Source organism: Salmo salar, chromosome ssa04 (assembly GCF_905237065.1).
Source record: "Salmo salar chromosome ssa04, Ssal_v3.1, whole genome shotgun sequence".
NCBI lineage: Eukaryota > Metazoa > Chordata > Actinopteri > Salmoniformes > Salmonidae > Salmo > Salmo salar.
Window position 1 is genome coordinate 54,469,494 of NC_059445.1, and position 26,048 is coordinate 54,495,541.

The 26,048-nt window shown below is 43.2% G+C and overlaps 1 long non-coding RNA gene across 1 annotated transcript; it reads right to left on the bottom strand.

The window, feature by feature from the left end:
* Positions 1–352: 352 nt before the first annotated feature.
* Positions 353–24,092, bottom strand: LOC106603614 (uncharacterized). The gene is made up of 3 exons (XR_006769645.1): positions 23,705–24,092; positions 23,542–23,587; positions 353–2,146 (listed from the first exon to the last, which is right to left on the bottom strand). It is a non-coding gene; the product is annotated as an uncharacterized lncRNA (long non-coding RNA).
* Positions 24,093–26,048: the final 1,956 nt, after the last annotated feature.

A 26,048-nucleotide genomic window follows, 5' to 3' on the forward strand; every position in this document is an offset into this window, starting at 1 on the left:
TATGGTGCAACGGGTCTGAGCAGCAATGTGGCTAATAGCAAGATCCTTATCATTTAGTCAACAGAACTGTCTCTCCATTACCTGTCTCAGAGACCAACAGCAGCCCACACTCAGCTAATGGCCAGAAGAACCAGCTACTGTATTACCTGTCTACACAACATGCCATCCACTCCTGAGAGCCATTTATCTGACCAGCTTTACCACTGATGCATAACACAATATGGCCAGTAGAAGCATGGCTCGGTGGCACATTCAAACATATTGCTCATAGGAACTGTGGTGAATAACAAAGCAATACATTATATTATATTCCTTGTTTTTAATCATAAAACACAAAAATGTTGTGTGCTGTGTTTCATATTTACAGTGTGGTCCAACTCTTTTTATCATGTAGTATTTTCCTTGTGTGGAGTGCATTACCATTATTTGACAAAGACATTTTCCCAGGGCAACATTTATTTGATATTGTGCAATACATTTTTTAACCGTGAACAAAATTTACAGTGAAGCCATTTTGTATTTGTTCATTGCACATTAGCCTTCCATCAACTAATCTAAGGGACTCATAAAGTAATTCCCATATTGCCATTTGAACTCCGATGAATGGTTATTTAAAAGTCTTGTCACGAAATGTCAAAAGTAAGTGTAAACATTCACATACATTTAACACCACATTAAGATCCTATCACATCTCGCTGGCACCTACTTATGAAACACAGTCTTCACTTATGTAATCTGTTCCACACAGGGTTACTGTAGCTTCGTCATTATTTTCCTTGTCTGTGAAAACCCAGGGAATGAGGTGCTTGTTCCTGTACTGATTGTTTTACAATGATAAGATGATAAACTTGAGGACTCTTGAGGGATTTTTCACCAGGCCCGGTTGTGCCAGCAAGGTGACACACAAGGAGGGGACTGAACAGCTACCACCCTCTGCCTCCCACCTCTACACATCAGCATCACCCATCCACACACACTCCTGTCCTTTTAGTTGTGTATGAGTCAACCACATAGTCAGTCCAAATGGACGTCAGCTAAATGATTGTTCTATACGGCCTCTGCTTTGGACTAGGATGTGGAGGGGTTGTAGCAACAGGGTTGGCAGGCTGTGGACTAAAATAAAGCTATACTGTCTCCACTGAACTCTGGCAAAAACCAGCCCATTTTATTCTGAGCGCAGTATAAATATTTTGACTAGGCAATTCACAGGCATTCTCCTCTTACGGTTATTAAAACTCTAATCGCCTTCAACAAATAATTTGGGTTTAAGTATGAATGAGGACTTGCTCAGGGTGAAACAGAAAGGATGGAGCACGTTTTTTTTCTTCTGTTGCCGATGCAGAATGTGGTGGGGTGAGCTCGAGCGGGATTGAAACGGAGGCTGATTTAAAAAAATAAACTGACCTCATATTTTACATGAGCTGGCCAAGTACAGGGCTTGAAATGATGGCCTCAATAGAATCAACAAATACGTACAGTGGTTAATTTGCACCTACTGTACAGTCTATGAATTCGCAGTTTTCAGAGAAGATACCAATATACGGGTGTTAATGAGCATGCAGAACACCAAGTCTAGGTCCAAAAGGCTCCTTAACAGCTTCTACCCCCAAGATATAAGACTGCTGAACAATTAATCAAATGGCCACCCGGACTATTTACATTGACCCCTACCCTACCTACATACCCCTACCTACATGTACAAATTACCTCGACTAACCTGTACCCCCGCACATTGACTCGGTACCGGTACCCCCTGTATATAGCCTCGTTATTGTTATGTAATTTTATTGTTACTTTTAATTAAAAAAATTTTACTTTAGTTTATTTTGTAAATATTTTCTTAACTCTATTTCTTGAACTGCATTGTTGGTTAAGGGCCTGTCAGTAAGTATTTCACAGTAAGGTCTATCGTTGCATTCGGCGCATGTGACAAATCAAATTTGATTTGGTAATGATAATGCTGATGTTGATTATGATTATGATGAGGAGGACGGGGAGCGCTGAGAAAGTTGAATGAAAGTCAGTGGATCATTTTGACAAATATAACACAAAAATAATGTAAACCTGTTCATAGTGATGTTCTTTGGGCCTTTGGTGCCTGAGGGTCTCTTGGCCTTTTGATGCACCACACACCTTCTCTGTGAGCCTGGTGGGTTGGTGGGAGAAACAAGAACAGGGAGGGGGGGAAGAAAATAAATCAGTACAACAGCCCTCATACACAAGACAATCCTTCACGATTTATATCAAATATGTGGTTTGATATGCTTGTTTTAATTTATTCCCAGCACTGGACTCAGAAATATGAAATTATAGGCCTAGCACTTTCTCGGTCAGCCCTTGATGAACAAAATTACATTTTGTGAACATCTTATTACTGTGCTGTTTGAGTAAGTTTTAAAATATCTTCATAGCGGTCACATAGATTTGCAGAGGTAGCTGACGCAAGCTTGACAGTTGTGGAGGTCTGGAAATTGTTGTTGTTTATTTATATAAGCTATAAGCAGGTTCATGGTCATTACAACTGTAAAAAAGAAATGACATTTACATTCAGAGTCTGAAGCGTCATTTTCCGCTACCAAGCCTCTAAACTCACAGTCACAGCGTATTCCCGTCAGGGGTCTAGCGGGTCTATCTGTCCCTTTTTTCATGGTTATTTATGGGGCTGCTGAACTGCATGTAGGGTAATTAATAATGGTTTAATTCATCCCAGGCCAAGTGTACACAGACTTCACTAAATGAGAGGACAGCTCGACTCAGCCCAGAAAATCCCACATGATTTAAACCTAAACCTGCTTAATCCCCCTGGACACACACAGCTGAGGCCTTCTACGGAACAGAGACATTCACTGAATCAGTAATAAAACAAAAACACCTGGCTATAATTCTGACACATGAAACATTGTATCTATATTGTCCTTTTCACATGGAAACAGGACGCCAAGACACCCATTCTATCTTAGTAGAACAGTGGATGGGACATACGGTGTCTATAAAATAAGCGTCATCTCTTCCAATCGTTTCCAGGGCCTGTGAGGAGTCTTGGGGAGAAAAGCCTGATCGCTTCAATAGAGCATGAGCAGTGGGCATAAACGTTGGCTAAAAGGTGATCTGGAGGAAAACAATGGCTTGGGGAGGAAAGCCCTCTGTTCTTTTCTTTCTTGCTCTCTCTCTCTCTCTCTCTCTCTCTCTCTCTCTCTCTCTCTCTCTCTCTGTCTCTCTCTCCTGTTATCTCTCTCTCTCTCTCTCTCTCTGGCAGGCAGCTCTGCTCTATATCAACTCCTCCAGAAGGTCAGCTCCAGACAGGAGTGTGACCACTTCTCTTTCTCGTTGTTGCATGGCCTGCCTGCGAATGAACGGCATGTCAGGTGTTAGCTGATACCTCTTTCTGCTGAAGAGCAAAGGGAGATGGTCAAAAAAGAATACGGAAAACGGTCCCATATTAAAAGCAGGGATGCATTAGGCTGGAAAACGTCTTGTTCTGAGTGGGGCTAAAGGTGAACGTTTTACAGACTGCAAAAAGTGTTGCTCTTTTTTCTCTCTCTAAAGTGTGCTGCTCGAGTGGCTCAGGTAACTAATAACACCACAGTTTGTATATAACTCGGAGGGGTGGGGGCTGCTCTGAGCTGGGGGACAGGACCCATGGGGGACATATAGCTCTCCTCACAGTCACTCCCTATAGGCCACCTGGGAGACACATCACGGAGACAGCACTTCCTCTCCTGGAGAGCCAAACAGCCCCGTGACCAGACAAGCATGCCTTTCATTTCATCTGACCTACTTTGGTCTGTCTGGCAGAGGCATGGCAGGAATGGTTGCTTATTTTTTAGGATTCTGTGAATGGAATTATACATGAAATACTATTGTGATTAACTACTGATTAAGAAATTAGTTCTATGAAAACTTTTGTCTGTTTCTTTTCTCCAATATATCAGAAGAAAATAGTCTGCCTCAGATGAGAGGAATCCTAAGAGAATGTTATTTTACTCAGTTCTTCTGCTGACGAAGATGGAACTTTGCGTTATTCTGCTTGGGTGGCTCTTTGGCTGAGGCTCAGCCTCGCTCAGCAGATATGATGATTTGTTAGCTGTGTGTGATGATTTTTACCACTTTTTGTCTCCCATTTCCATCAAATTCGAAAATTATATTTTCTGATTCAAAACACCATGTTCAGCTGCCCACCACTTCCAGATCTTTACAACATGACTTGGTGGTAGAATGGAATGATAGAAGAGACTTTTCCAATCTGACCAATCAATTCAAACAATCCTCTTGAATACGACAGTTAATTCTATAGATGAAGATATTGAGGAATCATTTTGCTGAAACATTGAATTAAAGAAAAGAAGAAACATCACATTCCTGATATTTATCCAGAGTTTAAAAGAACTGTATAAAGGTTAGGGATGATTTTCCACAAATAATAAAACATAGATAAGCAAACTACAAGCCAATGTGAAGGTATTCTCGGTGGCGTTATTTTGTGTTTTGGTGGATGAAATCTAGTTGCATGTTTGATATTCTACATAATGCACACTAGATACTGTATGTTGTCTTTAATAAAGCAGTTAGCTAAGAAATAAAGCATTGATTGAGAAACAACTTCTCAGCACGTACAGTACCTCCCTTCATTTCAATGACAAATGATTGCTTTATCACTGACCATCGTTCCCTTCACCACAGCCATACTATGAACTGTGCCAGTTGTCACTATGATAAGCTCACAGAACTGTTGAGAGCCATGCAGTTGAGCTCCGGGCTTTAATCTCCTCATGTAAACATGATCTGTGCGTGTATGTGCCTAGGGTTGACTCTATACCTAACTTAGTAAATACCATTGGGCACGTAGTAGGGTTTATATGCAGGGCACACCCTGGCTCGTACCTGTGTGCGTGTGTGTGGACCTGTCCAACAGAACACCCTCAGCACATAAAGCCTCCAGGTCAGAGAGGCTGGTTTATTTGTATTTACTACAGGGCTGGCAGGTGGGAGAAAGTTGTGGCAACATTTCTCACCAACAGACAGAATAACCAAGGGTGTGCTGCTTTGATTAAAGGTTATTAGTTACTCTGCCTTCCCACAGACTAGCCACACACACACACACACACACACACACACACACACACACACACACACACACACACACACACACACACACACACACACACACGGGGCTTTACAAGTGTCATCCAGAGCTCTGATGAAATAAAGACACAAAGCCTTTTCCACTTCGCCCATAACACCAGAGGCCCGTCTCGTCTTTCCAGCAGCCCCACTAGCTAAGCCCCTCGACGGGTCTCGTAAAGCTGCCCTGCCCTGCGCTGTGGAGAGGGCATCCAAATAAAATAGAATCAAATCAAATCACATGCACCGAATTCAACAGGTGTAGACCTTATCGTGAAATGCTTACTTATAAGCCCTTAACCAACAATGCAGTTGAAGAAATAGAGTTAAGAAAATATTTACAAAATAAACTAAAATAAAAACGTAATAAAAAGTAACACAATAAAATAACAATAACGAGGCTATATACATAGAGTACCGGTACTGAGTCAATGTGCAGGGGTACAGGTTAGTGGAGGTAATATGTACATCTAGGTAGGGGTAAAGTGACTATGCATGGATAATAAACAGTGAGTAGCAGCAGTATAAAAGCTAAGGGAGGAGTGGGGGGATGTCAATGTATATAGTCTGTGTGGCCATTTGATTAATTGTTCAGCAGTCTTATGAGTTGGGGGTAGAAGCTGTTAAGGAACCTTTTGGACTTGCTGTGCGGTAGCAGAGAGAACAGTCAATGACTAGGGTGACAGGAGTCTTTGACAACTTTTTGGGCCTTCCTCTGACACCGCCTAGTATATAGGTCCTGGATGGCAGGAAGTGATACAGCCCAGTGATGCACTACCCTCTGTAGCGCCTTACGGTCGGATGCCGAGCAGTTGCCATACCAGGCAGTGATGCAATCGGTCAGGATGCTCTTGATGGTACAGCTGTACAACTTTTTGAGGACCTGGGGACCCATGCCAAATCTTTTCAGTCTCCTGAGGGGGAAAAAGCGTTGTCGTGCCTTCTGCACGACTGTCTTGGTGTGTTTGGACCATGATAGTTTGTTGGTGATGTGGACACCAAGGAACTTGAAACTCTCGACCCGCTCCTCTATAGCCCTGTCGATGTGAATGGGGGCGTGTTCGGCCCTCGTTTTCCTGTAGTCTATGATCATCTCCTTTGTCTTGCTCACATTGAGGGAGAAGTTGTTGTCCTGGCACCCCACTGCCAGGTCTCTGACCTCCCCATAGACTGTCTCATCGTTGTTGGTGATCAGGGCTACCACTGTTGTGTCATCAGCAAACTTAATGATGGTGTTGGAGTCGTGCTAGGCCACGCAGTTGTGGGTGAACAGGGAGTACAGGAGGGGACTAAGCACGCAGGTGCATCCTGTTTCCATTGATCATCCTTGAGATGTTTTTACAACTTGACTGGAGTCCACCTGTGGTAAATGAAATTGATTGGACATGATTTGGAAAGGCACACACACGTCTATGTAAGGTCCCATAGCTGACAGTGCATGTCAGAGAAAAAAAACAAGCCATGAGGTCAAAGGAATCATCCGTAGAGCTCAGAGACAGGATTGTGTCGAGGTACAGATCTGGGGAAGGGTACCAAAATAGCTCTGCAGCATTGAAGGTCCCCGAGGACACAGTGGCCTCCATCATTCTTCAAAGGAAGAAGTTTGGAACCACCAAAACTCTTCCGAGACCTGACCGCCCGGCCAAACTGAGCAATCGAGGGAGAAGGGCCTTTGTCACCTCTTTGACCAAGAACCCGATGGTCACTCTGACAGAGCTCCAGAGTTCCTCTGTGAAGATGGGAGAACCTTCCAAAAGGACAACCATCTATGCAGCACTTCACCAATCAGGCCTTTATGGTAGAGTGGCCATAAAAGCCTCATGACAGCCTGATTGGAGTTTGCCGAAAGGCACCTAAAGGTTTCTCAGACCATGACAAACAAGATTCCCTGGTCTGATGAAACCAAGATTGAACTCTTTGGCCTGAATGCCAAGCGTCACATCTGGAGGAAACCTGGCACCATCCCTACAGTGAAGCATGGTGGTGGCAGCATCATGCTGTTTTTAAGAGGCAGGGACTCGGAGACTAGTCAGGATCGAGGGAAAAATGAACAGAGCAAGGTACAGAGAGATCCTTGATGAAAACCTGCTCTAGAGTGCTCAGGACCTCAGACTGGGCTGAAGGTTCACCTTCCAACAGGACAACAACCCTAATCACACAGCCAAGACAATGCAGGAGTGGCTTCGGAACAAGTTTCTGAATGTCCTTGAGTGGGCCAGCCAGAGCCCGGAATTGAACCCGATCTGACATCTCTGGAGAGACCTGAAAATAGCTGTGCAGCGACACTACACCTCCAACTATACAGAGCTTGAGAGGATCTGCAGAGAAGAATGGGAGAAACTCTCCAAATACAGGTGTGCCAAGCTTGTAGTATCATACCCAAGAAGACTCAAGGCTGTAATTGCTGCCAAAGGTGCTTCAACAAAGTACTGAATAAAGGGTCTGAATACTTATGTAAATATGATATTAAAGTTTTTTCTAAAAACCTGTTTTTGCTTTATCATTATGTGGTATTGTGTGTAGATTGATGAGGAAAAAAACAAATGTAATCAATTTTAGAATAAGGCTGTAACGTAACAAAATGTGGAAAAATTAAGGGGTCTGAATACTTTCCAAATGCACTGTAGATGAAAACTCTCTTGGTAGATAGTGTGGTCTACAGCTTATCATGAATTACTCTACCTCAGGCGAGCAATACCTTGAGACTTCCTTAACCTCACTAGGGTAGGGGGCACTATTTTCACCTCCGGATGAAAAGTGTGCCCAAAGAAAACTGCCATCCAGGAAGTGGGATTTTTTGTTGTTGTAGTTTTCCATCGACTGCCTATAAGGATTCCATTGACCTAGGACTCAAATTGCACTTCCTATGGCTTCCACTAGATGTCAACAATCTTTAGAAATGGTTTCAGGCTTGTATTCTGAAAAATGAGGGAGTAAGACCACTCTGAATGAGTGGACACTGCAGTGTCCCAGAGGTTTTTCATGCGCACGACCGAGAGTGCGCCTTTCTTGTTTTCCTTTTATATTGACGAAGCTTTTGTCCGGTTGAAATATTATTGATTATTATGACTAAAAACAACCTGAGGATTGATTATAAACATCGTTTGACATGTTTCTACGAACTTTACTGATACTTTTCAGATTTTTCATCTGCCTGTTGAGCCTGTGGATTACTGCACAAAATGCGTTTTTTGGATATAAAGAGGAACTTTATCGAACAAAACAAACATTTATTGAGTAAATGGGAGTCTTGTGAGTGCAACCATATAAAGATCATCAAAGGTAAGTGATTCATTTTATCGCTATTGTAGACTTGTGTAACTCCTCTACTTGGCTGGTAACTGTTTGTAATGATTTGTCTACTGGGCGCTGTTCTCAGATAATCGCATGGTATGCTTTCGCCGTAAAGCCTTTTTGAAATCTGACACCGTGGTTGGATTAAAAAGAAGTTAGTCTTTAAACTGATGTATAACACTTGTATGTCTTATGAATTTTTATAATGAGTATTTCTGTTTTTGAATTTGGCGCTCGCAATTTCACTGGATGTTGGCCAGGTGGGACACTACCGTCCCACACCCCCTAGAGAGGTTAATATTAGACATTGCGCACCAGCTGTTATAGACACACACCACCACCCCTCGTCTTACCGGACGTAGCTGTTCTACATTTACATTTACGTCATTTAGCAGACACTCTTATCCAGAGCGACTTACAAATTGGTGCATTCACCTTATGATATCCAGTGGAACAACCACTTTACAATAGTACATCTATATCTTTTTTGGGGAGGGGGGATAGGGGGGGGTGGGTTAGAAGGATTACTTTATCCTGTCCCAGGTATTCCTTAAAGAGGTGGGGTTTCAGGTGTCTCCGGAAGGTGGTGATTGACTCCGCTGTCCTGGCGTTGTGAGGGAGCTTGTTCCACCATTGGGGTGCCAGAGCAGCGAACAGTTTTGACTGGGCTGAGCAGGAACTGTGCTTCCTCAGAGGTAGGGGGCCAGCAGGCCAGAGGTGGATGAACGCAGTGCCCTTGTTTGGGTGTAGGGACTGATCAGAGCCTGAAGGTACGGAGGTGCCGTTCCCCTCACAGCTCCGTAGGCAAGCACCATGGTCTTGTAGCAGATGCGAGCTTCAACTGGAAGCCAGTGGAGTGTGCGGAGAAGCGGGGTGACGTGAGAGAACTTGGGAAGGTTGAACACCAGACGGGCTGCGGCGTTCTGGATGAGTTGTAGGGGTTTAATGGCACAGGCAGGGAGCCCAGCCAACAGCGAGTTGCAGTAATCCAGACGGGAGATGACAAGTGCCTGGATTAGGACCTGCGCCGCTTCCTGTGTAAGGAAGGGTCGTACTCTGCGAATGTTGTAGAGCATGAACCTACAGGATCGGGTCACCGCCTTGATGTTAGCGGAGAACGACAGGGTGTTGTCCAGGGTCACGCCAAGGCTCTTAGCACTCTGGGAGGAGGACACAATGGAGTTGTCAACCGTGATGGCGAGATCATGGAACGGGCAGTCCTTCCCCAGGAGGAAGAGCAGCTCCGTCTTGCCGAGGTTCAGCTTGAGGTGGTGATCCGTCATCCACACTGATATGTCTGCCAGACATGCAGAGATGCGATTCGCCACCTGGTTATCAGAAGGGGGAAAGGAGAAGATTACACCAGTGGTAAGAGCACATGGTGCGGAGACAGATTCTCGCCACGCCACCTGGTAGGAGCGACCTGTCAGGTAGGACGCAATCCAAGAGTGAGCCACGCCGGAGATGCCCAACTCGGAGAGGGTGGAGAGAAGGATCTGATGGTTCACAGTATCAAAGGCAGCAGATAGGTCTAGAAGGATGAGAGCAGAGGAGAGAGAGTTAGCTTTAGCAGTGCGGAGAGCCTCCGTGACACAGAGAAGAGCAGTCTCAGTTGAATGACCAGTCTTGAAACCTGACTGATTTGGATCAAGAAGGTCATTCTGAGAGAGATAGCAAGAGAGCTGGCCAAGGACGGCACGCTCAAGAGTTTGAGAGAAAAGAAAGAAGGGATACTGGTCTGTAGTTGTTGACATCGGAGGGATCGAGTGTAGGTTTTTTGAGAAGGGGTGCAACTCTCGCTCTCTTGAAGACGGAAGGGACGTAGCCAGCGGTCAAGGATGAGTTGATGAGTGAGGTGGGGTAAGGGAGAAGGTCTCCAGAAATGGTCTGGAGAAGAGAGGAGGGGATAGGGTCAAGTGGGCAGGTTGTTGGGCGGGAGGCCATCACAAGTCGCAAGATTTCATCTGGAGAGAGAGGGGAGAAAGGTCAAAGCATAGGGTAGGGCAATGTGAGCAGAACCAGCGGTGTCATTTGACTTAACAAACGAGGATCGGATGTAGTCAACCTTCTTTTCAAAATGTTCTGTCCTGCCGATGCATGGAAAACCTGGTCAACTGTATATTATCCGTGTCGTCGTTCAGCCACGACTCGGTGAAACATAATATATTACATTTTTTAATGTCCCGTTTGTAGGATAGTCTCAAACAGAGCTCATCCAGTTTATTCTCCAGTGATTGCACGTTGGCCAATAGAACGGATGGTAGAGGCGGGTTACCAACTCATCAACTTATTCTAACAAGGCACCCCGATCGCCACCCCCTGTACCTCTGTCTTTTCTTCATGAGAATTACAGGGATTGGGCCTGGTCTCGGTGAAACAGTATATCCTTCGCATCGGACTCATCAAAGAAAAACCTACGTCCAGTTAGAGGTGTGCAATCGCTGTTCTGATGTCCAGAAGCTCTTTTCGGTCATAAGAGATGGTAGCAGCAACATTATGTACAAAGTAAGTTACAAACAATGTGAAAAAACACAAAATAGCACAGTTGGTTAGGAGCCCGTAAAACGGCAGCCATCCCCTCCGGCATCATTCTCAAGCATTCTCATTACACGCTATTAGCTTCTAAAGCCCACCAAGTGTTGCACCCACAGTGGAAAAAGTCTGCTCTGTTTTCTCTTAGGAACAGACTGAAAACGTTAATCCCCCTATGAGCTATGACTTGGGGCCTGCCAGAGGATCAGGGGCTACATTGCTCAGCTCACTGAAGGCAGATATAGCGGCGGTGGCCCCAACTCACAGCTCATAGGGGGGCCTGAGAAATGGTTGTCTTCATGTTCACACAGAAGTGAAAAGAAAAGTGAGATATTCTAAGGACAAATATAACCTCCTGGGACTAAAGAACCATCCAGCAGCATAGCAGAGACGGGAGGTACTAACTCAAAAGTGTCAGGGGTTCATTAATACGTTTTTGTTTTTGTCTTGGTGTCAACACTGATATTTTATGAGCAAACAAAGTGTCTCACTTAACAGCTGTGACCCACCTGGGACATGGACATCGTGGGGGAAAGTATGTAAGGGGTAAATGCAGTAATAAGCCCATGGTCACCTTCCCAGGGCCAGTAGAGCTGCATTGCAATGACAGTGGGCTGGGGTGTGAAGCAGAGACAGGCAGGACACACACTCCTCATATAAACTTGGCTCATCTTGGGCCCCCCGACTAGGTCATCTCTAGATGGAATTCACATCTATACACACACGTGTGCGGCCTCTGACACACTATACAGGCACATGTGCTCATCAGACACACATACACATACGGTGACACACGCGCTGAACGTGGAGAAGTTCCAGTATGCTCAGAGAGAAGAGCTCAGAGTGATGTACTGTACCATGTGGGAGGGCTGTGGACTGCAGACACCCGATCCGCATCTTGTGTCTGATACAGTTTATGTCGGCTATTTATATTACATAAATTATTTCAGACTGGGATCAGTAAGCAAACAATTAATCTCATTCAGCACATGGAAAGCGGAACGGTAAGAAGTAGGGAGTTTAAAGCTATGCGTCTCTAAGAATAATAATAATAATACAAACTTTGTAGCTACCACAGTGTTGAAACCTCAGCTCGCCGCCATCACAGGAGGCAAAAATGAATTCCTGTCTCGGGATGCCAAAGGCTGTTAGAGTTAACGCCAGCGCTCCGGAGGTCTTCAATGAGAAGGGAACGGGGAGCCAAAATGACAGTTATTTTATGGAAGGAGCAGCTTGCACACAAATAGTGCACAAAAGAAAGGGAGAGTAGAGGAGAAGAATGTCTGAATGTTTTCATTTAAGACTGAGGAGGTGATTAAATCAGGGGAGATAAACATGTCCCTTGGAGACGGGCCTTAGCAACGCAACAATGCATCTCTACTGCGACATAAAGAGGCATTCAGTAGGAGGAAGACAGGGGGAGAAGAGGAAAGGAGAGTTGCCTTTTCTCATTCCCATGACTGGCCTGTCTGACTAAGAGTCAGGAGCACAGGCTAACACCATTCACATCTGCCCTGGTACTTTTGATAAACAGTCAAGCAGGCCGCAGAGTTTTAGTTACGTCTGTCTACCCTGCGACAGGTTTTAAATGCTGCTTCTCTTCCACTGAAGGGTTGTTGAGAACTGTGCTTGATGGGGATACAGTTAAAGTTACAGCAGCAGATGTAAAAACGTCACCAAAGTAGCACTTACCTAGCTCACGACCCCTAATGTAGCACAGTTTTTTTGTTCGACAGCTATACAGTAACATGTAAAAAGAAAACAAAGCCCACACTATTTTAGCCATGAACACATTCTGGGACATGGAGCATCTCTCTCTCAGTGGTGCCCGGCCTGTGGGTAAGACCTTAGCACTGTGCTAATCACACAGCCCTACCCACCCTACCCTACACCATCCTACCCTACCCTACCCTACCCTACACTATTCTACCCTATCCTACCCTACCCCACCCTACCTTATCCTACCCTACCCTACCCCACCCTACCCTACCCTACCCTACACTATCCTACCCTACCCTATCCTACCCCACCCTACCCTACCCTACCCTACACTATCCTACCCTACCCTACACTATCCTACCCTACCCTACCCTGCCCTACCCTACCCTACTCCACTCCTTGTGGTCCATATTGTCACCTCGTAGCCCTGATGTCACTGTTGACATCCATACGAATACCCACATACTTTTCCCTTCAAAATGGATGATCACATTACCATCCTGAGACAGAAAACAGACTGAAGAGAAACAACAATCTGGTCCTGTGTGTTAAGTCTGTATAGGCTCCTGCTCCTGCTCCAGGCCAGGTTGTTTTTATGCCTGCTAGCCTGAGGGAGATCCCCAGTGAGCACAAGGCATTCTGGGGTTAATGGGAAATCCTCCTCATTTCGCTCATACAGGGTGATTTATTCTGCCGACTTAAGTTGTAGCACATGTGTCTCGCATGGACATAACAGCATATCGGATATGACTGCTGCCACTATGCCATATGATTCATTTGTTAGGGAATGAAGCGGAATTGGGGGGCCCATCCAGTGGTCTGCCAACCCTTGTACTGTACACAGATGGGTACAGCACTGAAGCTTAACATTATCTCCTACATGTCACACTGATGCCGAGTACCAGTAAAAAAAATATTTCTAGCCAATAACTGTCTGACCAGTGTATGTAAAAACAGCATCTGCCTTTGTAAAATCTCACTAGGATTCTTCAGAACTTGAAGGTAGAAGGACAAATCTGTGGGATGTATTAGGATCTATAGAAAGGGCAACAATCAGGATTTTACAACCTTACAGACTCCAAAATAGTGATTGTTCTTATTGAAATGTATTTCTGCCCTCCTTTTCTATTGTTCATCCCCATATCCAGTTTCCACTTTGTGTCTATTAGTTCTATTGTCCGTGGGATTATGGTGACATGTTTTCTTTTATCGCTGCTACAGCACCTTGAGGGTACGTCACCTCCAGGCAACTGGAGGTCACCCAGTGCAACACGATCTACTGTATCCACTACTATCTAACACCGCAACACTATCTATCTCCTCAGCTTTATGCTGGATGTGTACAGTACTTACTGGCACAGTGTTCTGCTGTGACAATAAATGGTCATCCTGAAGTTGTCGGTCTCATTAGAGAAAGAAAACATCTTTTAATCGAGCCATTGTGGATGTTCAACCTTTCTTTCTTGTGTTGTCAATATTTTCAAGAGTTGATTTATTTGTCCTTGAACGTATCAGCACATATATTACCGTAGCAGGTCTTATCTGAAAAGTGTGAACCTTAAGCGACTTCCGGATAAGATGAAGGCTAGTTAGATAATAGAGAAAGTATTTCCACTAATGAAAAACATCTTGATCCACTATTCCAGTGGTCTCCAGTGTCACTGATTGGAGGATAAAGAGAAAGAGGTAAAGACAGTATATACAAAGTGGCATGGGGTTGTTGTGGCTACAGTGGAACAGCTAAGTAATCAGTGTATTTGAAGTCAATCTGAACAGAAGTCATGTCACGTGTGTCTTCATGCTCATCAGGTTAAGCTAGACCTGGTAGGAACTCAACTGAAACAGCTGTTGTGTTTCCTATAAGGAAGGAGGGACCGATTTTGACAGCTCACACACACATATGCATCGAATCAAACCCAGAGGTAGAGGGGTCAAATTTGAGGCTGCTAAAACCAACAAAACATCTGAGGGTGGAGATATGAATCTGACAAAGGCAATATTAGTCAGAGAAGGATAAATGAGACCTTTCAAAGAGGAGAATGTGAAGGTATATCTCCACAGGCCGGTGCAGTACCCCTCTGGGGGTTGAGCTCAGCTCTGGACCCCCGTCCCACCCCCAGGACTGGATCACTCCTTTAGCTGATCTAGCTCTCATGTAGACCAATTGTGTTAGGTCCGTGCTCTGTGGTGCTGCTCTCTGATCCTCACCCAGCAGCTTCTACTGTAATCCACATAACAGAGCTCCTTCCCTTCCTCCCTACCTCCCTCCCATCCATCCATCCATCCATCCATCCATCCATCCATCCATTCCACCACCACAACAAATAACTCACCTCAGCTGACAGGTAACTCCGAGTGAAACATGAGGTGCTATGTCTCATCTTTCTCAAGGCGGTGTGAATGAGAATCAAATTCATTTTGATTAGCGACAAATAAATAATTTTATGAAACTTTCTGTGAATGTCAAACGAGATTAAACATATTGATATTTACTATCATTTTTATAATATTTCTTTGTAATAAGATAACGCTTAGGATTTAGTGTATTAGTTACACTGGTACGCAGTGTTGGGGAGTAACGGATTTCATGTAAATACAAAAAACGGTAACGATAATCCATTACGTAACCAGCAAAAATATTGAAATCAGATTACAGATACTTTTGAAAAACTAGACGATTACTTCAAAGATTACGTTTAAATTCAGAAATTCAGAATGACATTCAAATCACCATTGAAAAAAGGCACAAATGTAAATTTGTTCCACCTGAGCGAGTCTGACCACCGATCAGAGACCACTATGATGACACACCAAATGTGTTTGATGGATCGCGGGAAAAGAGCAGGAGTAGGCTTTTGTAGGCTACAGTCCAAGCTGTCTTCCAATGGTGCGGCTGCTGTCGGCATCCAAAGATTATCCAACTTGAATAAACGCTTGGAGGTAAGGATGACAGCAGTGGTGTAGTCTACAGTGATACGGATATCACTGATTATTGATATCTACATAGCGCATTGATGTGATTGTGAATAACACTGTTGCTCTCTCATTTAGCTATTTGTGCCTTACGGATTGTGGATGGCTGTTCATAAATCTAAATGTGTATTGGAACTCAATATTGTTTAATTCAAGAAGTTTAAGCTGCCTATCAATCATTTTGGTTTTTGAAACCAGTGGACAGCCAGTGAAAAATGTGCTTTTGCAACAGCTGCATAGCGTGGATCCCAGCCTATGGAATAAAAGTGGGGCTTTTATTGCTGCTAAAAAATCAACTGTCGTACTCCATGAGAACCCAAAATATAAGCGTGTTTTTCGCCAATGTTTGTAAACATTGTAAATGTAAACAAACACTGTATAGCCTCATAACATGGTTAAAACATTCATTTTGATATCATGGAGGGTCAGTCCTTGCATCCATAGCTCTGTCTATTAATCTGAGAGTGGTTACATTTCTGTTGGCCCATCCCTCAGCTTTTTACCAAAACAGAAGCCGGTTGACCGTTTTGTTATCGTGTCATCTGTGGATTTGCCCTTTAAACAGCTGCATATTATCAAGATATCAAAGTTCCACCAACAAAAAGGTAAACAATAGGCCTATAGCAAATGCATCATATGGCATTCATTAAAATAGCACTTTTCAGTAGCGCTGAAAGGATTCCATTCATTGAGAGCAGCATTTATTTTTCAACTGGAATCAATGAGCCCAATCAGTCCTCCATGACAACAAAATCATAAACAACAGAGTAGGGCTGGCTAATAAGTCCTTAGTTTTGGGGTCATGCTCAGGTAAAACAATTTGGCTAATCTATACTTCCATACATCCAAGTCCTATCCTTGAAGATCAAGGAGTATACCATTTATTGGAATGACTGGAATTCTGATAGACTTTGGTTTTTAATGTAAAGATATCATTTAATCGTATTGTTATATGTAGTAGAAAGCGATGTGTTAGAAGAAGCCTACATAACCAACCCATTAAGTAAAATTTAACATCCATATATGGCCAGCTATGTAAACTTTAACATTGATTTATCCTGCTATAGATGTCGTTCAATTGATATCATACATTTTGTCTTCTAATGCCTTTTAAGAGGAAAATAATCTAAAAGTAACTGATTGTAATCAGATTACATTACTGAGTTTGGGTAATCCAAAAGTTACGTTACTGATTACAATTTTGGACAGGTAACTAGTAACTGTAACGGATTACATTTAGAAAGTAACCTACCCAACCCTGCTGGTATGTAAATTGTAGCTTGGTCTTGGCAGTCCTCAAAGAAGTATTATGTGCCACGTAACAGTACTGCAGAAATAAACCAGCAGCACATCCAGAAGAAGAAGGCAGTCGTTGGCCGCCCTTACAAAACCAGGGGCAATTTATGATCTCTACGTGACCCGCTGCAGTTAGTACAGGCCGATATTAAATCACACCACTCGTAATTGATTCATTTCAGACGGCTCCCTAATCGTGCCATAGACTGGGTCCTGGCAGACAGACCTTATACTAGGCCGTAACCCCAAGAGGCCTCTCACATACCCCTCAGTGATAAAGGTCCCCAGTGGGAGCAGAGCTGGGATTAAGGAAGCTTTATGCTTCATGTTTGTCAGACGTACAGCTCAGGCAGCTAATGACCGCTTCTTCATAAATCTCCCCCTGCCCTGCCTGGGACCTGGCTGGCTCAGAGTTCTGGATGGGAATTCCTCCTGTTTTGATCAGACACATCCTCTCTTCTCTTAGCTCCAAACCAACCTGCCTCCTGTCCTATTTATAATAACAACAAATCCATTCTCAGACAGGTAGTGTCTGTGCTCTGATGTGGATGGCAAAGCATTCTAAGGCACACATAGGCCAAGGGATCATTTGATTGGATGCATCAATCACTATTAGGAGGCCATCTGCACATTGACACATACAGCCAATGAAATGGGTACGCCCCCCTGGTACGATTTAAGACAACGTTGATCCCACTTATCATTGAACGAGACACTCCTGACATTGCGCAATAAAATACATTAAATCCAATAACGTCTGACTATGTCTGTAGCAAGCTGTTTCAATTAAGCCCCCTGTTCCATATCGGTAGGAATTCCACAGTAGGGGAAGACTGGAAACACATGTGGTTACAGGAGCTTCAAGAGATGCTGCTGCCTGCTGAGCAGATGGATGCTCTGATGCTCTCTTCTTAACGTGGGCCAGACCAGGGACCAACAGAGGCCTTGCTTTTATCACCCCTACCTGTCTGGCTTATCTTTAGGGCTTCTGGAGGACATGATGGAGAGGCGGGAGCAGAGGGGAGCCAAAATCAGAGGTAGTAGGGAAGACAAGGAAAGAAAAGAGACTGCTGTAGAGTCTCCGAGGGAGACTAGCTGTCAATCACAGGTGGGAAAAGCTTTGACTTTTACACTCACACCTCACCTGGATGTCAGGCTTTGATGCCGACCCCTCCGTGTGAGACCACCAATGTGGTCTGATTTGACATTTCACGCTGTCACTCAAGATTATATTACATGCTGTCAGTCTGTGGATGTACAGTAACAAGAATGAAAGATGCCCAGAGCAGGTACAGGAGAAATCCCCTCACACTGTTAAGACACTTCACTGAGGCCTCAGTTGATAAACCTATATCCCACTAGCACTGATGGAGAGGCTTTGCAGGGGCAGTGTTGGGTAAAGAAGTGGGGGCAGGTGTAAAGGTGTGCAGAACCATGGGTGAGAACAGAGGCTGTGGTGTCTGTTGTCTGGAGTTGCTGTAGTCCAGGGGTGGAGCCCTCTGCTCTGTAACTCAGTATCTGTGAAAGTGTGGGTTCTTAATCCTAGGGACGCATCTCCCTTTCAGCAGGGCTTTGCAGAATAGCAGCAGAGGTGAGCTGGAGCTGGGACTGATGCCCAGGGCTTGGGCTGATATCTAGTACAGTAAACCACCGAATATAATACACATTATGTAGTGTCTGCTTGTCTCCAAGAGTTAACCTGAGCTCTGAAGTCACCTCCGACTACTTAAACAACTCCCAGAGTCAAATCTTTAAAGGTGTAGTCCACAACGTTTCCCATTCGCTCCCTCCAGGGGATCATTAAAGGAGCAGACCATTAGGTTCCCTCACGCTCCTCTACATGTTCCTGTTTTGGAGGCACTGTCTGTATACCATAAACTGTTTCCTGACTGACTCTCTGTTGCCATATTTACGTGTGCCGTTGTGATTTGTCAGTCAACAACAGGTGTGTTTGTCTGCCCTCTGTTGACAGAATGTGTTGTTGGAAAACATGACTAACATAAACAAGAGCTTTCCCTGTTAGTTAACACTGTCAACGTTACCCTTTACTGTGGCAATTGTGATCGAAAACACAATATTAGCCACTTTAAATGCAATATACCGAAACAAAATAAACTATGCTCAATGCATCAGAGTAGGATTCTATGGCATTGACATGCAAGACTCAGCCCTTACTCTACACAGACCTGTGCGGAATAACCAATCCGAGCTGCAGTAGGCCTATATGCAAATAGACCATATGGATCTGTGACATTTAAACTGGACTGTTCATGGCATGCGCTTGTTTTGAGATCAAAGTGAGAGCTGTATGTAGCCACGTGTTTTTTGAGGGAACATAGGTCAACATATATAGTAATTTGTGTCAAAATAATGAATTTGCCTCATCATGAAATAGCAGGTCAAAGCCTTGTCTTCCTATGTAATTGCTTCCCCAAGATAGAAAGAGCACTCCTCTAACCAACACCAAAAGTGCGAGCAAAGTGTTTCCAGAGGATCTAGACTACAAACACACATTCCATAGTCCATATTCCTATCAAAGGCGGCAGTGAGGACATTCTACGGAATACAGTAACACTATCAGACATCTTTATGGAAAACAACAATGATATAATAGCATTCTATCCTACCGAGAAACAGCTTTCCTCAGATAATCCAATAAACAATATAGTATGGAATGTCAATCCTCACTTTCTGCATGAGGCATTCATACTGTGTCCAATTGCAGTGTAAAACCAGTAATGACAGTGAAGTTAATAGAGTAATAGTTCTATTATATTATTAAAGGAAGGGCGAATAATATCAATTTCGAGGGTTTCTATTGGACCACTAGTGTGACAAAGACAGCATTAAACCCTGGAATGTTCTAGGATTCATTTACAACCTTGACATTATACATTATACTTCTGCTAAACAATCTTGTTGTATTCTTTATGGTGGAGCAAAATCAAATCATTAGAAAGGGAGCAAGGGGATACTCAGCTATACAGTAAGAGCAGGTAAGACTCTATACATTAGAAGGGAGGAAGCAGGAGGATGTGGGAATCTTGTCTGTGACTAACTGTTGCGGCCCATCTTTCACCAGTAAGAGATAGGCTTATCTTTTAATAAGGAGCCACACAGTGACAGACAATAGCAAGTATTTCTCAGTACTCTTCAAAAGCCCTTTCTCCCTTATTCTGTTTTATCTGGGGTATCTTTCAATCTCTCTCTCTCTCTCACTCTCTTTTTATACCACAGAGGCTCTTAATGCTGGCTCGTCCCCCTTATGCAATGCTGCTGGATTTCATAAGTTCTTGAATAACAACAATTCTTCGGCGTTCGTCTCTCTGAAAAGTTGGTCAGAGAAGTGAGTGTGAACACGGCGTGTGGAATGAGTGGTGTCTGCCGAATGAGTGGCTGCAGAGCAGAGCAGAGCTGGAGCCAAGGAGCAAATCGCTGGAAGGGTCCAAAGTTACAAAGCCATGGCATGTTCCTCCCCCTGATGGAAACTAGGCAATATGGAACTCCAGATTGATATGGAATGCCTGGACCACAGAGCCTCAACCTCCATAGCACCCAACTGAGGGTGTGTAGAGTGTGTGTGTGTGTGTGTGTGTGTGTGTGTGTGTGTGTGTGTGTGTGTGTGTGTGTGTGTGTGTGTATGTGTGTGTGTGTGTAGGAGTTTGCCAAATAATGAATATGTGTGAGGGAAAATTAAACAAGGCTTCGATACAGACTGCCATGAAAGTTGCAACTGAAGGGTAACACAATGTGTATTACACAACTTTCCTCTGCTTGCTCAAATGCCTTGTAAAATACTCTGTACATTAAACAAATCACAGGTTTCTCTTTGCTGGATGCTTAGTGAGTCTAAAATGTACTGTTCTGCACCATTACTCAAAGCTGAATCAATAAAATACTAAAAAAACGTTTTATTCAGCCTATGATTTGATCCAAGATGTTGATGTATTCTGCAGAGAGTGCCAAAATGTCACAGGAAGCAAGTGAATAGAAACAATCCACAGACAATATGACAACTAAGGAGGAATAGAGGGAAATGGGGAATAGGCTAAAGGACAAATGGCAGGCAAAGAACTGCTAATCCGGGCCTAGCTGAGACTGAAATTACTATGGTGGAAGAGGAGGACCAATGAATGAGCGGTGATGTGACTTGACCATGAGGAACCTCACAGAATTAAATAGAACACTATTTTATATCAGTGTATGTAAAATATTATGTTCTAGTAATACATTATACTGCATCTTTATGGTGAACCTTCTACAGAGCACGTTTCCCCCCATCAGACCACAAGCCTGATCTGATTGGGTTCCTGACTAGTATCAATGGAGCCCTATCAGATCCAACTGCACTCTGAGGCCCAGAGGATACTGGGCTGGCTGAACCCCATGTGGCAGTTGGATACTTGGGGATGGAATTGTGTGTGCATTAAGAATGCTGATGAAGATGTTAGCAATGACAATGTTTCCTCAGTTACTTACTTAAATCTCTTCTTTTGGATTAAGAAGCAGCATCTCTAATAATATAGTAAACTCTCAGATTTGGAGGTTGAATACAGAGAGCATGTCCCAGGATGACTTGGCCACTGAATTTTACTTTCATAGACGTTTGACAAGTCTGCAAGAAGACCAGAGAGGTTTGTAATAAATTAAACTGACACTGATGAATGGTTTGCTGAAAATAATAATCCCAGATACATATCTAAAACCAACTGTTGGGTTTGGCCATCTAGGGCGGTCTGCCGCTGCATATAGATATGCATAGAAACCGGGAGGGTGGAGAAAAAAAAACATTCACAGCATATTTATCAGCCAAGGGAAATATTGTATTGTTTCTGAAAGAGATATCTACATATACAGTGGCTTGCGAAAGTATTCACCCCCTGGGCATTTTTCCTATTTTGTTGCCTTAGAACCTGGAATTAAAATTGATTGTTGGGGGTTTGTAACATTTGATTTATACAACATGCCTACCACTTTGAAAATGCTAATTATTTTTTTATTGCGAAGTCAATACTTTGTAGAGCCACCTTTTGCAGCAATTACAGCTGCAAGTCTCTTGGGGTATGTCTCTATAAGCTTGGCACTTCTAGCCACTGGGGTTTTTGCCCATTCTTCAAGGCACTGGTGTACAGCAATATTTTACTCATACTACAGATTCTCAATTGGATTGAGTTCTGGGCTTTGACTAGGCCATTCCAAGACATTTAAATGTTTCCCCTTAAACCACTCGAGTGTTGCTTTAGCAGTATGCTTAGGGTCATTGTCCTGCTGGAAGGTGAGCCTCCATCCCAGTCTCAAATCTCTGGAAGACTGAAACAGGTTTCCCTCAAGAATGTCCCTATATTTAGCACCATCCATCATTCTTTCAATTCTGACCAGTTCCCAGTCCCTGCCGATGAAAAACATCCCCACAGCATGATGCTGCCACCACGATACTTCACTGTGGGGATGGTGTTCTCGGGGTGATGTGAGGTGTTGGGTTTGCGCGAGACATAGCGTTTTCCTTCATGACCAAAAAGCTACATTTTAGTCTCATCTGACCAGAGAACCTTCCATATTTTTGGGGAGTCTCCCACATGCCTTTTGGCAAACACCAAACGTGTTTGCTTATATTTTTCTTTAAGCAATGGCTTTTTTCTGGCCACTCTTCCGTAAAGCCCAGCTCTGTGGAGTATACGGCTTACAGTGGTCCTATGGACAGATACTCCAATCTCCGCTGTGGCGCTTTACAGCTCCTTCAGGGTTATCTTTGGTCTCTTTGTTGCCTCTCTGATTAATGTTTATTCCATGTGTAACTCTGTGTTGTTGTTTGTGTCGCACTGCTTTGCTTTATCTTGGCCAGGTCGCAGTTGTAAATGAGAACTTGTTCTCAACTAGCTAACCTTGTTAAATAAAGGTGAAATACATTTTTTTTTATTATATAAAAATGCCCTCTCTTGACAGGTTTGTTGTTGTGCCATATACTTTCCATTTAAAAAAAATTGATTTAATGGTGCTCCGTGGGATGTTCAAAGTTTCAGATATTGTTTTATAACCCAACCCTGATCTGTACTTCTCCACAACTTTGTCCCTGACCTGTTTGGAGAGCTCCTTGGTCTTCATGGTGCCACTTGCTTGGTGGTGCCCCTTGCTTAGTGGTGTTGCAGACTCTGGGGCCTTTCAGAACAGGTGTATATATACTGAGATCATGTGACAGATCATATGATACATAGATTGCACACAGGTGGACTTTATTTAACTAATTAAGTGACTTCTGAAGGTAATTGGTTTCACCAGATCTTATTTAGGGGCTTCATAGCAAAGGGGGTGAATACATATGCACGCACCACTTTTCTGTTTTTAATTTTTTTGAATTTTTCTAAACAAGTTATTTTTTTAATTTCACTTCACCAATTTGGAATATTTTGTCTATGTCCATTACATGAAATCCAAATAAAAATCAATTTAAATTACAGGTTGTAATGCAACAAAATAGGAAAAACGCCAAGGGGGATGAATACTTTTGCAAGGCACTGTATTTTAGGATGTAGTGCATCCCTGGAAATAATCAGAATGAATGTAAACATAACAGTTTTGAAAATATAGCTTTCTCTTGGAACAACTTACTTTGAGTTGAAGCACCTTGGGGTAAGTGGGTAATGGTGTCCTGGGACTGTGGCGGGTGAAAGTCAAAGATTCATTCATGGCAAGGGGGTGTGGTTTACTGTAAATCTTACATTTATGCCTACATTCATATACAGTATAGATCCCTCTGTTCAATATCACTTACTCTTCCATTTCTTGACCAGTTGTCTGAGACAGGGATGTTGTTTTGATGTGCCAATTCGTAGGCAAGTTCTCTGCATTTGAGGCTACTAAGCCCATAAAACTGGTCCACAAGATTCTTGATATGTTAACAAGCTCAGACTCCATGTCATCAGATAAGACCTTATTGTGCCTCTTTTACTCTGTCACAGCCTATCCTTCACACAGGTTCATGTTTGTTTTCTTTTTTTGAAGGTTCCTCTTCAATGTCATTCAGTAAATGTTTTCATCCTTTGCTGCTGCTTGAATGGACTTCTTCCCTTCTCTGACTTCCTTGGCTGCTCTCTCAAGAACCTCAAGGGGGGTTAGACCGCTGCTTGTTTCACCTTTGTATACACGGGGATGATGATGTCTGCTCTGTAACAATAAAAATGCACTATTTTGAGTTCATATGCATGACACTGCAAAAATACTTTGCATATTATGCATAAAACTAACTAAACGTAATTATTATTTGTATGGGGTATGGTGGCCATTAGCTCAACATACCCCATGGCCATTGGCTCATGTACAAAACAATCTTAACCCTTAGATGCATACGATCACATATTTGTGATCCTTGTTGAGTGGTCCCTGCAGTGTACGATCACAAACATGTGATTGGAACAGGAGCAACAGAACGTATCATACAACAAACGCGTCTAAACAGCATTGTTGTCTGAAAAGCATCTAAACAATGTTTTGTACTGATGGGAAATAAAGTGAAGTTTTATTTTAAAAGATAAATGTGAACTTCATCATCCAAACATAACACAGTACACATCCACAGCTAAACTCATTCCATAAACCAGTCTAAATAACAGGTTGCGCTGACAAAAAAAACTATAAGTTATTGACCTAACAGCTAGACTTGTTTACATTGTACCGCATCTCTGGTGAGCACAAGGGAGAAATGTAATATTGTTTAGAAAAGAGATGCGTGTCAGCTAAGCTAACAGAAGCTAAATTCTTTATGAGGGCAGCAATGTTTATTTATGTTTGACCTGGCGAAAACTCCCTAATTCCAGAATGCCATTCACTATAAGATACAAATAAACAAAGTCAAAGATGGCTGCGCTCATTTCCTGAAAAATATTAACTTAGTTTAGTCATGACTTGACAAGTTGTTTACCGTTTTTGACAAATAACAAAGCAAATAAAATGTTTTCACCTTACAGATCATTACACCAAATACAAGCCTACTGCCAAGCCTAACCGTAGCGTGAAAGCTACTGTAAACAGGGATGAAACCATTTTAGGGGGGTTTGTGGGTGGGTTCATTTCATTTGTGGGGGGTTTTCAAGTCCATGGGGTGTAGAAATGGGTGACGGTATCGTGGGTGGATTTGATGCAGGAAATATTACTATGATGGGGGATTTATCAATAAATGGGGGGCAAACACAAGAGAAGTTTATACGATAAATAAAAATAAAACCCCTGGAAAGAGAGGTCTGAGCTGGCATCCCTGAAGTACTAAAGTTACAATCTGATGCCGCGTTCAAAACAACTGGGAACTTGGAATCTTCAACTTCCGACTTCAGTGCGTTCAAGACAACTGGGAACTGGAAAAAAACGAGCTCCGACTAGGAAAAATCATTTTGAACGGTCATCCAACTCAGAATTCTTCTTTCTAGAGGTCTGACTTCCTGACCTGAAGATCATTGACGTCATGATTTTACCTATTTTTCAGAGTTCACAGTTGTCTTGAAAGCACCATAAGTCAGTCAAGTGAACTATCCCTTGTTATAACATCTTTGGTCTGACAGACACTTACGTGACAACCAGAATGTATTGTATGATGTCAACAAACATGGCGCCACACATAGCCGGCAAATAGCTTAGCATTAGCTTATCATAATCAGTACAACATTCAAAAAAGTATTTTACACACATCATATGTGTCCATTACAATCTATGCAAGAATCGGAATGCATGATTTGTTACCAGTACTTGAAAGCATGTGAATAAATCCATACATACATACGGTGTGCTACTGCAGAAACGACAACAGAAAATAAGCCACAGACTTCGATAGGAACGCACACATGTCCAAAGTCCAATTTGTAAGGAAAACAACCAATGCGGGCGCCAGCCAGAAAATGTGCTGGGGGAAAACCTTTGTGAAAGGCCTGTTCTGACTAGAGATACGCAATGTCTTCATACTTGATCTGGGGAAAAACGAGGGAAGTGCTTGGGCTCTCGTTGAAGAGAGAAGTTTGTCCGGCTCAGTAGAGACTCAAACATAAATTGTACGCAACAGTGAAATGGGCTACTTCTATGTGAATTAATGAGGAGGCGGAACACACCTCAATTCAAACTGTGGTTAGAAA